This window comes from Xiphophorus maculatus, chromosome 22, assembly GCF_002775205.1.
Source record: "Xiphophorus maculatus strain JP 163 A chromosome 22, X_maculatus-5.0-male, whole genome shotgun sequence".
NCBI classification, from domain to species: domain Eukaryota; kingdom Metazoa; phylum Chordata; class Actinopteri; order Cyprinodontiformes; family Poeciliidae; genus Xiphophorus; species Xiphophorus maculatus.
Window position 1 is genome coordinate 25,642,818 of NC_036464.1, and position 13,740 is coordinate 25,656,557.

At 40.8% G+C, this 13,740-nt stretch overlaps 1 protein-coding gene across 1 annotated transcript in view; it reads right to left on the reverse strand.

The window, feature by feature from the left end:
* The window catches only part of cdh11 (cadherin 11), a 128,558-nt gene that overhangs the window by 68,320 nt on the left and 46,498 nt on the right, over positions 1 to 13,740 (reverse strand). The window contains exon 2 of the mRNA XM_023327449.1: positions 5,485 to 5,536. The gene's annotated coding sequence lies outside the window, so the exon portion shown is untranslated. The remainder of the gene's footprint in view (positions 1 to 5,484; positions 5,537 to 13,740) is intronic.

Below are 13,740 nucleotides of genomic sequence, written 5' to 3' on the forward strand. Positions count from 1 at the left end.
TCACATCCCTCTATCCCAAAATCCCCCTTCACTCCCTCCATCTATCCATCCATCCCACTCTCCTTCCTCACCCTCCAACCCACTGCAGAGATACTGATGCAGACTTTATCTCGCTAGGTTAACATTTCCGTTGATTCTCTATTCAAACAAGTAGGGTCAAAATAAGATACATTCTTTTATTATTATTATTATTATTATTATTATTATTATTATTATTATTATTATTATTATTATTATTATTAATAATAATAATCAATATATGAATACACAGATTTAGGTCAGACTGTACTATTTTTTTCTTCCCATCTCATGGAAATCCAATGCAGGTGGCTTTCAGGAGGTAAGCTTGGCTGACTGTAATCTCATATTGGAGGGCAGCTTCATTTTCTGCATCCTCTGCACAGCTACAAGCAATTTCTTATCCATTCCAAATGTCATTTTGTCCTTGTAGTGTTTCGTTTAAGCTTTTATATCAAATATTGTTACTTTATCTCATCATTCAGGGTTTCTAAAAAGCTATGGCAATGACATCATCACCGGCACTGCCAATGCATGAATGACACAGAGGACGACAGGAAGTAGAATCCAGCGAGGCTCGGTTCAGTTCTTCACCAAGCAAAACCTCTGTGATGTCTCTACCTCTAACCACGGATTTAAAACTGAAGTTTTGCGATTCTTGACACTTCATGTGTTTAAATTTCTGAATGCAGAATTAATATTTTCAGTAACAGTCAAAATTTTATACCACCAAAATATACCATCTTTTCTAGTTTTTTTCTTCTTTTTTTCTGTTTGCACATGCACAACCACACCAGCTGAAAATGGAACAAATGATTCAATTTTAGTGCCCGATGAAACTGAATCTACCAGACTATCAAAGCCTGAAAATCTCCTAGCAAACAAACATGTAAGGTCCTGTTTTACATTCGCTGATCTAGAGATCCACCGACTGAAGGTTTGTGACCAATTTCTGATCAGCAATTTATGCCAAGTCACAATTCCAAGAAAAACATCATTTTTCTTTCTTTTATACAACCATAGTATAAAAAGATACAAAAACAGATTTTCACACCATATTTCCATTAGTTTCTCATCTCAGCCCTGTTAGGCCAATCGACTCCTATGATGTCTGACTAATCAGGACCCTGGTCAAACAAAAGCACCTCTGACCAACCTCCATTCAAACAATGATATTTATTATGGTCATAACTATTACGGTAGATTTTATGTAGATGACAAAAAGTTGCTTTGACTTGCTTGTCACTGCATTTGTAATATTGAATTTTCATTTCCACAGTCAGTGTTGGAGAAACTTGAAAAGGTTTGGTATTAAATGATCACAACTAGAACAGATACAAAATGTCAAATGACCAGCAACCCTGATGAAGTTTAAACGGGGGTGAAAAGGGACAGTGTGTTTAAATTCTCCCCAGGTTTTTCACAGTATTTTATTGATGTGTGCATTTTCTATATCTGGCTCTCAATCAGTCAGACAGCTGGATAATCAATAGTGGTAGAGGGCGTTAAAACTCTGCATGTGTGTGTGTGGAAATCCTGGGGGAAGAAAAACATCTTCTCCCTAATTCCTGCTCCTTATCTGTCCTCCCAGACACCCATCAGTGTCACATTCCTGAAGATATATGGACCTGATTGTTAATGAGTTTTAACAGCATCTTGCCACTCTACTTCCCAATGTGGAGAAGGTACTTATCAGCACTGCTTTTATGTGTTAAGTCTGCCTATACAGCAAACTGCTGGGCCTCGGCTTTTTTTCTGCGTGTTGAAACCCACTCTTGGTCGCTTCTAAATGGCAGCACTACCATCAACAATCAAATTAATCCAGAACTTGGGAGGACTCGAATAAATGCCCAAGTAATGAGGCTTGAACTCGGAGAAGAGCCGTCTTCCTGTTCGGGTGTATCACACCCAGCAGATCTACGGTGGCCCTGAAGTGTGAACTACATCAACAGATTACTAAGCACAAGTAAAAACACAACATTAAGAAAACGGAAGAGGTACTGTAGGTCCCAGTGGGAAACATAAGGCATCGCTGATTGGACGACAAAACATCTGGCTTTAGAACCAGAAGTTATTCTGGCCTTAGCGCATTTGTTGAGTATATAAATTCAAAAGTAGCGACCGCTATACAAGCATAGTTTGAGTCTGGACATACTACAAAAGTTTAGCTTCATTCTTTTCACGGTTTGGGCAATACATAGTGCTGTGACTGCCTTCCTGTCTATCCTTACAAAGAGAGAGAGAGTGAATGCCAGAATAATTTCCGTTCTAAAGCCAAATGTTGTCGTCCAATCAATGATGTCTCAGGTTTCCCACCTCTTCCAATTTGTTAACGTTGTGTTTTCTTAGTTTGTAAAAGTACTTAGTTAATGTCGTTGTGTTTTTGAATATACTGTGTTTTACAATTTGTAGAGGTGTTTAGTGGTATATTGAAGTGGTTTGCCCTTCAGGGCCACCGTACAGATCAGACCTTCAGATCAGAAAACACTGTTTTTCTCATCCGTTTTTGATGTGTTGTTCAGTTAAAACCTCCGGCAGAAGTACAACGTAGTTTCAGGGGGGATTCTCCATTCGCTATCCAACTTTTGTAATCGTACACTGCGGCTATACGCTTTATGTGCAATGATGCTGTTGTAAGCATTTCATTTCACTATAGTTAATGCATGCAAAGTCAGACTAGCCGAAAAAATACTGAATACGTGATGTGCGTGCAAACACATTTGTGATAGAGGACTCCTTCTGTGAAATGCCCTTAAATGAAAGCGTGTGTGCGTGCATAAGGGTGTGTGTGTGTATGTGTTGATGTCAGTGCAGCTTAAGGTTTTCCTCCTCCTCCCCTTAGAGGCTTCATTCTACAAAGTCTGAAACTTTGGCTGAACTGCCTGTGAGCTGACACAGAGCGTAATTACACACTATTATAAAAAAAATAAAACAGGTGGAGATAGAAAGAGAGAGAGAGAGAGAGTGGGGGATGGATGTTGGTTCTAATGGCCTCATTTTGCTGTCTCAGTGGGTGAAATTGGTCTAGAATGAAATAACAGAGAAACCCAGCCAAGAGCTGCCACATAAACACGCTCGCAACAATATATCTGTTGCTTTCTTTCAGCAGCAATAGGTCCAAAGAGGAAGGCACTTATCTAAGGGAGAGGGGGCTGGAGATAGTGTGTGTGTGAGAGAGAGAGGGATGGTGTGACCTGAGCATTGCACAGATAAGCTCTTTTGTTCCCTTTCTAATTCTCCCACAAACAAGGAAAACCCACGGAGCAACACGGAATCCCTTCGTCACTTTCAAAGTTACTGCCGAGGTTATCTGGATTGACGCTTCATATTATGGGATATGTGCTTTTATCCCTTTATGAAGGTCAAAGGGCTAAACATGCAATCAGAACGTAGAGATAAACCGTTTGGAGTCAAGGAGTTAGGGTTTGGCACAAGCTGCTAGGCTACAGGAGTCGGGCTGATCTAAGTCAGGTTTAATTGGAATTACAGAAATACAGGAACACCAGGAATCAAGTGTTCAGTGGGTTCTGAACCTCAGATATGTTATTTTCCACATATTTCTCCTCTTGGCAATGCTTGGTGATCCCAAGCGATCCCTGTTGGGTTTAAATGTTAACATTTAGCTCGACTGTTAGCATTTCCTTAGCCTTAAGTTTGGCTTTCCTGTACAGAGAAAAATAACAGTAAGGAAGAGATAGCAGGTTGTAGTGTCAGCTATTTTTCTACCTTTACCTTCTTTTTTTTCTTTCCTTTTTTATAAAAGGCAAGAGTTGGTTGTGAAAAGTTGTGGTTTCACAAACCACAAAAAATGTTCCAGCATAAAATTCCTCCAGTTCAAAGTCCTTTAAAGGCGATGCCAGAGAGAGCTGGAGAGAGCCGAGTTTTCTCTGGCTGAATGTAGCGGCGAACACCGTCCCCCCTCCCACACCCGTTTCCTCCATGCTTCACCTCCAAATTTCTTTCTCCATTGAAGTAAAATCATTATCACACGAATATAAAGCAGCTGACACAGATATTTTCTTTAAAAAAGTGACTGCGAACACGCTAAGATTTGTTACATCACTGTCTTTATGTATACCTTTACTGTAAATTCTAAATGACTATACCTATGTATATATGAACGGATAGTTTGTCCTGTGTGTCTCTGCGATGGACTGGCTTCCAATGACCACTGGAGATATGCAAAAAGATAAGCAGGTATAGACAATGGATAGATGGATAAAAACATTTAAACAATATTTTGCACAGTAGTTCAGTCGTATCTTTTGCCTCGTGACAAAAGGGAGCCTGGGCTTGAGATTAATTAGGGGTGTGTGCGTGTGGGTTTGGTTTTCTCTTGTAATAGGGCAGAGGTCCCCAAAGTGGGTCCTGGAGGGCCAGCAACATACATGTTTTAGTTAAACTCCCTGGTTTAACGCACTTGGATCCAATGATGGCTCATTAGAAGGCCTAAGAAGAACATTGACCTGCTGAAAAGGTTGTTGGTACCACCAGGGGGAGAACTAAAACATGCAGGATGCCGGCCCTCGAGGACCCACTTTGAGCACCCCTGTAATAGGGTCCTGGGTTTCAATCTAAACAAGAATGGGTGTGTTTGTGTGAGTTTTCTCTGACTACAATGGTTTCCTCCCATATTCCAATTTGTTTTCCTTTTTTCTTTTTGCTGCTTTTACTTTAGTATGCAAATGCAGTTAATTTCTTTGCCCTCACAAAATACAAGTTCATACTTATTGCAAGACATTACGCTGTAATCATTTTTTTAATCATAACAGTATCGCCACATTTAAAACATTTTTAAAAAGCACTTCTTTAGAATCAGAATCTTGAGATCTAAAATAAGTTCTTAAACCTTCTACTTTTGCAGTTTTGTATTATCAAGTTGTAAAACACTAGCTATTTAGAGTCAGTGGCATGTTTAGTTTAGAGTGTGTTGCATGTGAGGCTCTTTGGACCAGTTTGTCTTGGACCAGTTTCAGTTGTAAGACTAAACAATGCGGCTCTGCAATGAGCTCGTCGGCCTGCCAGTCACTGATAAGCATGGTCTGGATTGATTAGATCTGCCTGTTAATACATGCAACCCTTTTTTATTTCAATTCAGTGTTTTGGAAACATGTGCCCAAAGGCCTGATACATTGTCAGCTACATTTTAGAGGCATAAGATAACATTAAAAATGTATTATTTACAAATGCTGTTCAACAAGCTGCTTCAGGCTAACACAAGCTCAGCAAATTTGAATAATTTTCTATTAGCCGTGAAGGACATAACTCATTACTAACAGAGGCTGAGGCAAGAAGTAGAAAATATTTTTTTGGAGGATAAATGGGAAAACAGGAAAGACAATGTATGAATGAAAGCATCCCCGGGTAAATGGAAAGCTGAATAGGTCAGTGGGTCTCCCGCGTCATTGCCATGGAAAATCCTTTTGATTGTACAAACAGACAGCAGCCAAAAATAAAGAACCGTACCTTTAAATCACCAGTGTTTGCTGAGGAAGACGCGCTCTCTTCACAGAACCACCTGAGAGAAACACAGACAGGGAGGAAACCTGTTACTTACATCAAAAAGAACTGAAGCGAAACAGGTTGAGAATATGCAAGGATGTAAGTAGAGATGTCACTGTTTTATGGTATTTACACAATTAATTTAACAATAATGAATAACAGAACATCTTTGGTCAGGTTCAACAACAGCAGTTTTTCCACAACCAGAAATCTTTCCAAAGATGTTTTTCATGAATGTGTGGAAGCATTTTTTTTTTTTTGTCAACTGACCTGCAGTGTGCAGCCACATGTCGGGGAGTGGCAATGCTCAAATACCAGCCACATAAACTTCGATACATTCTCTGGCAACCCATTGATTTTTTATTTTTTTTGGTGTACTACATTTGTTTACAATTATACTGGAAAACCTTAAATTTCTTTATGGTCACTAGACTATAGTACTCACAAATGAAAACAAATTTAGCTATTTAGTAAGCAAATGAGCTACATTAGACATAACTCAGCATAACTCAGACCATTAGATGGTGTCAGCGTGCTTCCAATAGGATATCTGCTATGTCTTGAATATGCATCAACAGGCAGTAGAGGCATAAAAATGACACAGCTGTTGGGCAGGTATAAAGCAGATCTGTGACATTAAAAAACCCTTAACTTATAATTTTTAGATCTTGGTACCAACATGACTAGACTTATTATTCAGGTCTGCATATACATGTAATAACTGGAAATAATACAGACCAAGTATAAACAAGGACGTAAAAAACATTTTGACACACAAACTAATCAAAATCCAAATGGACTTTTACACAATTACAAAGAAATGCGTGGGGGGTAATGTGAATTTTACACATAGTGAATCCCCACCTATTCATACACTGGTGTTTTTCTGTGGAACATTACTCAAAATTACTTCTAGAAATGAGCTGTTTTGTAACTTTTTTTGTTAAATACTCTTCGAAGCTAATTTGAAAATTAGTAATTTCACACAAACCTGGATAAAAACTCTCAAATAAATAATTATCTTATCTTAGCAGAAGGAAACTGTTTAAATAGAGAAAATGTAAGAAATAAGCCACTGAAAACAATCTTTTTTTTCCATTTATTTAAGGAAACTAAACTTTTTTTTTTTTTACTTGAATTTTACAACAAATGTCACTGCCCTTTCATCCATTACATTCCCAGATCACCTGGGGTGTTTTAGGGGTGAGAGACCGAACAGGACTTTCTGCTGCCTCCATCACTTCAGCTAACAGGAAGCCCTGGGGTGAGCTATTTAACCCAGGTGGGTCTCGGTGGAGAGGTTTCAAGGCCAGCGGTTCAGCTGAAATGTGCTGCGAAGCTGCTCCCCTACATGAGTGTGAACCAGGCCACTGAAGATGAAAACGTGTGATTTGTTCAGGAAGCCAAATGAGTGAAGAAGGACATAAAAAATACATCAGCAGGGGTCTATTCCCTGTGCGTTTGGTATTACGTTATTATAGAGGACAGACGATTCATGAGCGATGGAGCGTAGCAAGGAAGACATTTTGGCATGACGCAAAAGTTACATTTCAAAAGGGAAAAAGCTGCATTTATCTTCATCGCTACGTTTGCTTTATCTACATATTCATAAATGTACAGTGAGAGATCACACAGCTGGGAGGACGAACGCTCCACTCTGCAGTCATTAGCCATCCTTTCATGTTTTTTTTTTTTTTGTTTTTACACATTCAGCAAAAGGACTTGTAAAAAAAAAAAAACATTTTTTTTTTTTTTCTTAAACAGAGTTTTGGCTCTTACAATATTCAGATTTACTATTGATTAAAAAAGGTTCATAAAATGAAATGCTTGACTAAAAACAACAGCATCATTAGATTTATACACATTTAAAAATAAACATGTGCGATAATATCAAATTGCTTTAATATGAGACATTCATATTGATGCTAATATAATTTATTGATGATTACAGCTTTAATGGATGGATAGATAGTCCATATAGTCAACAAACCTTCCATAATCTTGCTGCACATTATTACCAGTAGTCTTGTGCCTACTGGTAACTGTAGGCACTGTATAGCCAATATACAGTAACAATAAGCTGTTCAAAATATCACTGAATTTCTTTGAGTGTCTGTTTCCAGACTAACCCATTTTTGCTGTGAAGATGTAAAACAGTGGAGTCTTCCTTACGTTTTTCTTCATATACCTAATTAATACAAAAAGATGGACTAACTTGTTCAAATAACAACATCATAACAGCAGCAGTGCAATCAAATTTCTGCCTCATAAACTTCATCATGGAGCCACAAACAGCATGATCTTGAGCAGAGCATCATAACATATTTTCATTATTCAGTGTAAGTAATATCCATTCAATGCAGTGACAGTCATTATTATACTATTGTCATAATTATGTAGTAAATGATCCTGCGGAGATCTATGCAGAGATTTTTTTTGTTTGTTTACCAGCAACACTCGATGGTAGTATTTATCTGAAGATTGATGGTTTGCAGAACAAACTTTTTTTTATCATTTAGTAAAGATATTAGTTTAAATTAGTTTATTTTAAGGCATAATGAGATCATTGAAAAGGGTAAAAAAATTATTAACTTTTTCAATTTACATTTTTTTTTCAAGGTTTTTTTCGGATCCACCGATATAAAAATTTGGGCGATATCGATATTAATATTGCCTTTATGGTAAACAATATTTACCAGTAATATGTTAATTTAATGCTAATTTTATTCCCCCCCCGCTGACAGCTTTTCTGTTTCAGATAATCCTTTGCTGCGTCACTAACACAGTCACATGGCCAAACAAATACCACATGACCAGCCAGGCAATGGAGGAGGCAACAAACAAATGGCAACAAGATGGAAATGCTGGTTGCCAAGCGCGATCCAGTTTTACTTATCAAACCGATACTGATGATTGTGCATCTCTAGTTTGTAAATAATACCGTGTACCATGTAATACCAATAATGCTGTATTGGTATTACTGGTTCCTACGTTGAGCCAGTTAATCATAGCACAGTGATTGATTGCCGGACTGATGTGGCGTCTCTCAAGGCTCCATTTTTGGATCATTTTGATTTGATCTACATCAAATGATGTAGTCTCACCTCAAAGATTCTAATTTTGTTTGATTATCTTGATGAAACACCTTTATACCTGGTACAACAAATGACAGCAGCCCATTTCAATCAAGTGTTTTCAAAATGCAGCATAACAATGAGTGGGTGGGCAGGAATTTTATCTTTTCAACATAGAAAAGACAGAAATCGTTGTTTTAGGTCTCAAACATGCAATGCCGAGATCACCATAAAACTACACTCAATGGAACTAAAGGCCACAGAGAATATTAAAACCTAAGTTATGTCTCAGAGTCAAAAACATATTGCCAGAATTAAGAGTTTACTGTGAAAACAGAACACTGAACTTTAACTTAATTATAATGTTATATATGTAAAAATCAACAGCCGGTTCATACTGATAGCAAAGAAGAAAATAGATGTTCATCTGATAAACTGATGGAAAACCGACAGTCCCCTGAATGTACAGACTAAGTGTTCAGCTGTAATGGTAAACCTTTAGCTTCATTTTTCCTAATAAACTGTTCAGAGCATCATGCTGCTATCACACACTTTAATATCTCTAAAGCACTTCAAGACACTGCTGTACTTCACAACAACAAACACCTCGAGGCCACACACCACAACTTTTGTTCTCTTCAACAACTACAAACAGGATGGAGACTATGGATTATAGCCGCAAGTCACAAAATAGCTGAAGGACAGAAGCAGACATCATTGTTGTATTTGATCAGTGTAGAAACGTTGTTGCCAAACCAGCTCACACTTGAAGATACGCATCATTTGCACCCACACACACACACACACACACACACACACGCACACGCACACACACACACACGCACACACACACACACACACACACACACACACACACACACGCGCACGCACACACGCACACACACACATCATGTACGGATGTAAATAGGCAGCTTGAAATCTAGCCATTTGTGTGGTGCCTTGTCATTAGCTAAAAGGCCTAAAGCTGGAGTGAGACCAGAATAATTATTGTGATTATAGTCCTCTGTGACTGAGTTCTATCCAAATATGTTACACACGCTCAGATTAAAATCTGGGATTTCATGTGCTGCCCAACTGAAGATGCTGGGAATTATTGCGTGATGGAAGCCAGCTGGAACATCGGCACAAAAACAGAAATGGGAGAAGTGTCAAGCAGCCATTAGCTCCGCCAGGACAGGCAGTCTGAAGGTTTCTTTTGAAAACTGTGCTATAAGCTACACAGCAGAGCAACTGGTAGCACAGCTGCCTGCAACGAGAATGTCCTGGGTTCCGATCCTGGCCTTGGTCTCTTTGCTTTGCCTTTTCTTTCCATGCATGGATGGTATTCCAGCTTTCCAGTACAGTCCAGACACACGACTGTTTGGGTAACTGGTCTCTAAATTGCCATTTGGTGTGAGTGTGTGAGCATTTGTGTTTGTCCAGTGTCTCTGTGTTGACCTGTGATGGACTGGTGACCAGTCCAGGGAGTAGTCCACCGTTCACCCAATGGCCGCTGGAGTTAGACGCAGAGGTCAGATATCAGGTGACCTTCAGCTCACATTCAAGTCACAGAATTGTCGCTTCAGTTCCAACTGGTCAGTGTCCTGTACCTTCTAGATACAGGACACTGTCTTCACTAGGGACATGTCTGAGGGTGCTTCCACTCCAGCCCTGTTTAGTTCACTTTAATCAAACTCTAGTTTGTTTGCCCAGAAAGTCCGGTTTATTCAGGGAGGTGTGAATGCACAATTAAACTCTGATGTGGAGCAAAGAACCCAGGTTGAATGCTGCTGCTCTCTGCATCTTTTAATTGTCTCTTGGGGATGAACAAAGTTTTATTGACTTAAATTGAAACAGTGCAGTGTGAAAGCAAACTGCGATAACTGAAAATGTACCAACTGTTGCAATTTTACTCTGTAATCGAGCCGAGTCTACCGGACTGTCAGACACTCTGAGTTTTGCAGGACACCTGTCCTCAATGACTGGAGTTTCTGACAACGCTGACCCAAGAGGTCTGAAAATATTCCTAACTCAAGCTGAGGCAGAATTCAGGACCCGAATGGTTCCAGTTACTTCCTAAACTGGCTGGTTTATGTTGGGATTCTGTCTCATGCAACCAAATGGGAGCTTTATACTGTCAGTCTGAGAAAAATTTGATGGTAGCTGCACAGCTCAGCCAGGTGGGCACAGCTGGAAAACATCACACATACACACACAGACAGACAGACAGGCAGGCAGGGACCAATGGATTCCAGCTGGTTCTGGATAATCCATGCACCGGTATGCATTCACTGTTGCAGGGGAATACACATACACACACACACACACACACACATCAGTTGTGCTGTATTTAGGCTGCTGAAGAGGTACCCACACACTCGGACAGGCTTTGGGAATTTTGGCATGCGTCAACAAACAGGTTTGATTTTTGAAACCTGTCTAAATATGGCATCATTTGATTAAAATAGACACCCTCTGTATTCTACTAGTGGATTCTTCTCTTCCACACTTCCTTTTAACTCGTGTTTGGTGTGCAGTTCCTTTCATATATTTCATCTCCAGGCGAGCATCCTTCTCTGACTCGCCTCCTCCTCCCCCGCCGCTCCTCGCCTCTTCACTGACTCATTCCCGAGTTTAAAATAAAACGCTGCACAAGGGATGCAGGTGCAAGTGGCGGCCAGTCATTTTACAGCAGATTGGCTAGTCTTCCATCTCTTTCCTTTTTTTTTTCATCCTTAAGCTCCAATGATCCTCACCCACAATGCTGCTGCTCATACAGCACTTGATCTAGTCAGCAATGCTACAGTCTGTTTCTCGGTCAAATGATTCCAAATAACTGGTAGATAATCATTAAGGACAAAGTACAAAAAAAAACAAACAAAAAAAAACTACACTCTTATCCTGCTTTTGAAACTGAAATTGTATCTCTGTCTAACTCTGATTTAAAGTCAGATTTGAAATGATTTTTAATCTATATTTTAGGTTTTTATAATCCCTGGGTATTTGAGTCTTGGGTTTGTATTTTGAACATTTCCTTGTTCATTTATGTTCTATGTGTTTTCCTACATTCAGCTCATTTCTCTGTGTTAATTAGTGTGAGAGAAATGTTGCCATATCAATTCATTCCTTTGTGTTTAGTTTCTTAGTTTATATTGGATGTTAGTTTTCTTATATCAGTATTAGTCTATCCCTGTCGGTGTTTAGTTCATTTTGAGTCTTAGTCCAGCTCCCTCAGTGTTTATTAGTCTCTCCCTCAGTTTCCCCTGCCAGTTTTTTTTAGCAGAATATCGTCAAACCTTTGCGCACATTTGTAACGGAAGCGTAACTGTAGACTCGGTAGCTTCAGATGGCGGCGCCCAAAATGGCTGCGGCTGCATGGGCTCTCGATAACTTGCGAGTATTTGAGCAAAATACGCCGCCTAAAACGCTACAAACTTTGCATCCACTCAGTAAGTTAGCATATGATCGCCAGCGTCTGCTGGAATTACGATCATCAAGTGATTTCGGACTCATAAATACGAACTACTCTGGAGTGTTTACATGATCTCGGAGTGCTGCGGAAGCAAGACCCAGCGGCCCACGGCGCAGCGGACTCGCCTAGCAGCACTAGCCGGAGGAGGAGAAAGCAAAGGCGGTGCGACCGGCAGCGGAAGCGCGGCTGTTGAAGTGGACTAACAGCTAAGCTAAACGCTAATCCCCACAGATCGCCGCTTCCGTCCATCTTCCTCTCCAACGTCCGCTCTCTGGACAACAAAATAGACCATCTGCAACTAGAACTGTCTTCAAAGAGAGAGCTGAGGAACTGCTGCGCTCTCATTCTGATGGAGACATGGCTCAACTCGACCATACCGGACAACGTTGTTAGCCTGGAGGGGCTCGCTACATTCCGCGCAGACAGGAGCAGCGCTCTCAGCGGTAAAACCTGAGGAGGGGGGCTGTGTATTTACATCAACAACAACTGGTGTAAAAATGCCATGACTGTCACCAGTTACTGCTCCCCGGACATCGAGCTGTTGACTGTTAACTGCAGACCATTCTACCTGCCCAGGGAGTTTACTGTGGTTAGCATCACTGCCGTGTATGTGCCCCCCAGTGCTAACACTAAAGAGGCTATGAGTGTTCTCTACCGGACCATCAGCGAGTTCCTCACACACAGAAGGCATTTTCATCATTGCTGGGGATCTTAACCAGGCCAACATGAAGACTGTTCTCCCTCACTTCAACCAATATGTGGATTTTCCAACCAGGGGAGTGAATACTCTGGACTTGGCCTACACCAACATCAAAGAAGCATTCAGAGCAGCCCCCCGCCCCCACCTTGGCTCTTCAGACCACCTATCTGTTGTGCTAATTCCTGCATACAAGCCCCTGCTGATCAGAACAAAACCTACAGTGAAGCAGGTGAGAGTGTGGTCTGAGGGGGCCATGGAGACACTTCAGGACTGTTTTGAGTGCTCGAACTGGGAGATGTTCAAGGCAGCAGCCACTTACAATGACCAGATCAACATCGATGAGTACGCCATGACTGTGTCAGCCTACATCAACAAGTGCACAGAGGATGTCAGCATCACTAAGAACATTATCACCCAGGCCAACCAAAAACCCTGGATGACTAAGGAGGTACGTGAAATGCTAAAAGCATGGAACTCAGCCTTCAAGTCTGGCGACAAGGAGGCACTGAGGACAGCGAGAGCCAACTTGAACCGTGCTATCAGGTTAGCAAAGCGAACCCACAGTCGAAAAATACAGGAGTTCTTCCACGACACCAGCAACACCAGAAGTATGTGGCAAGGCATAAAGGCGATCACAGACTACAATCCATCCTCCCCCCCAGTGGGCGAAGTTGATGCTGACTTTCTAAATGGACTCAATAACTTCTTTGGGAGGTTCGAGGCACTGAACAGTACTCTGGCAAAGAAAACTGTTCCCCACCAGGAAGAGGAGGCACTCTGCCTGGGCATAGCCGATGTGTTGAAGACTCTGAAAAGAGTCAACCCACGGAAGGCCCCAGGCCTACAACATACCTGGGCGGGTGTTCAGGGAATGAGCAGGTCAGCTGGCTGGTGTCCTAGCAGACATTTTTAACACCTCACTGGACCAAGCCACAGTGCCAGCCTGTCTCAAAACTGCCTCCATCATTCCGGTG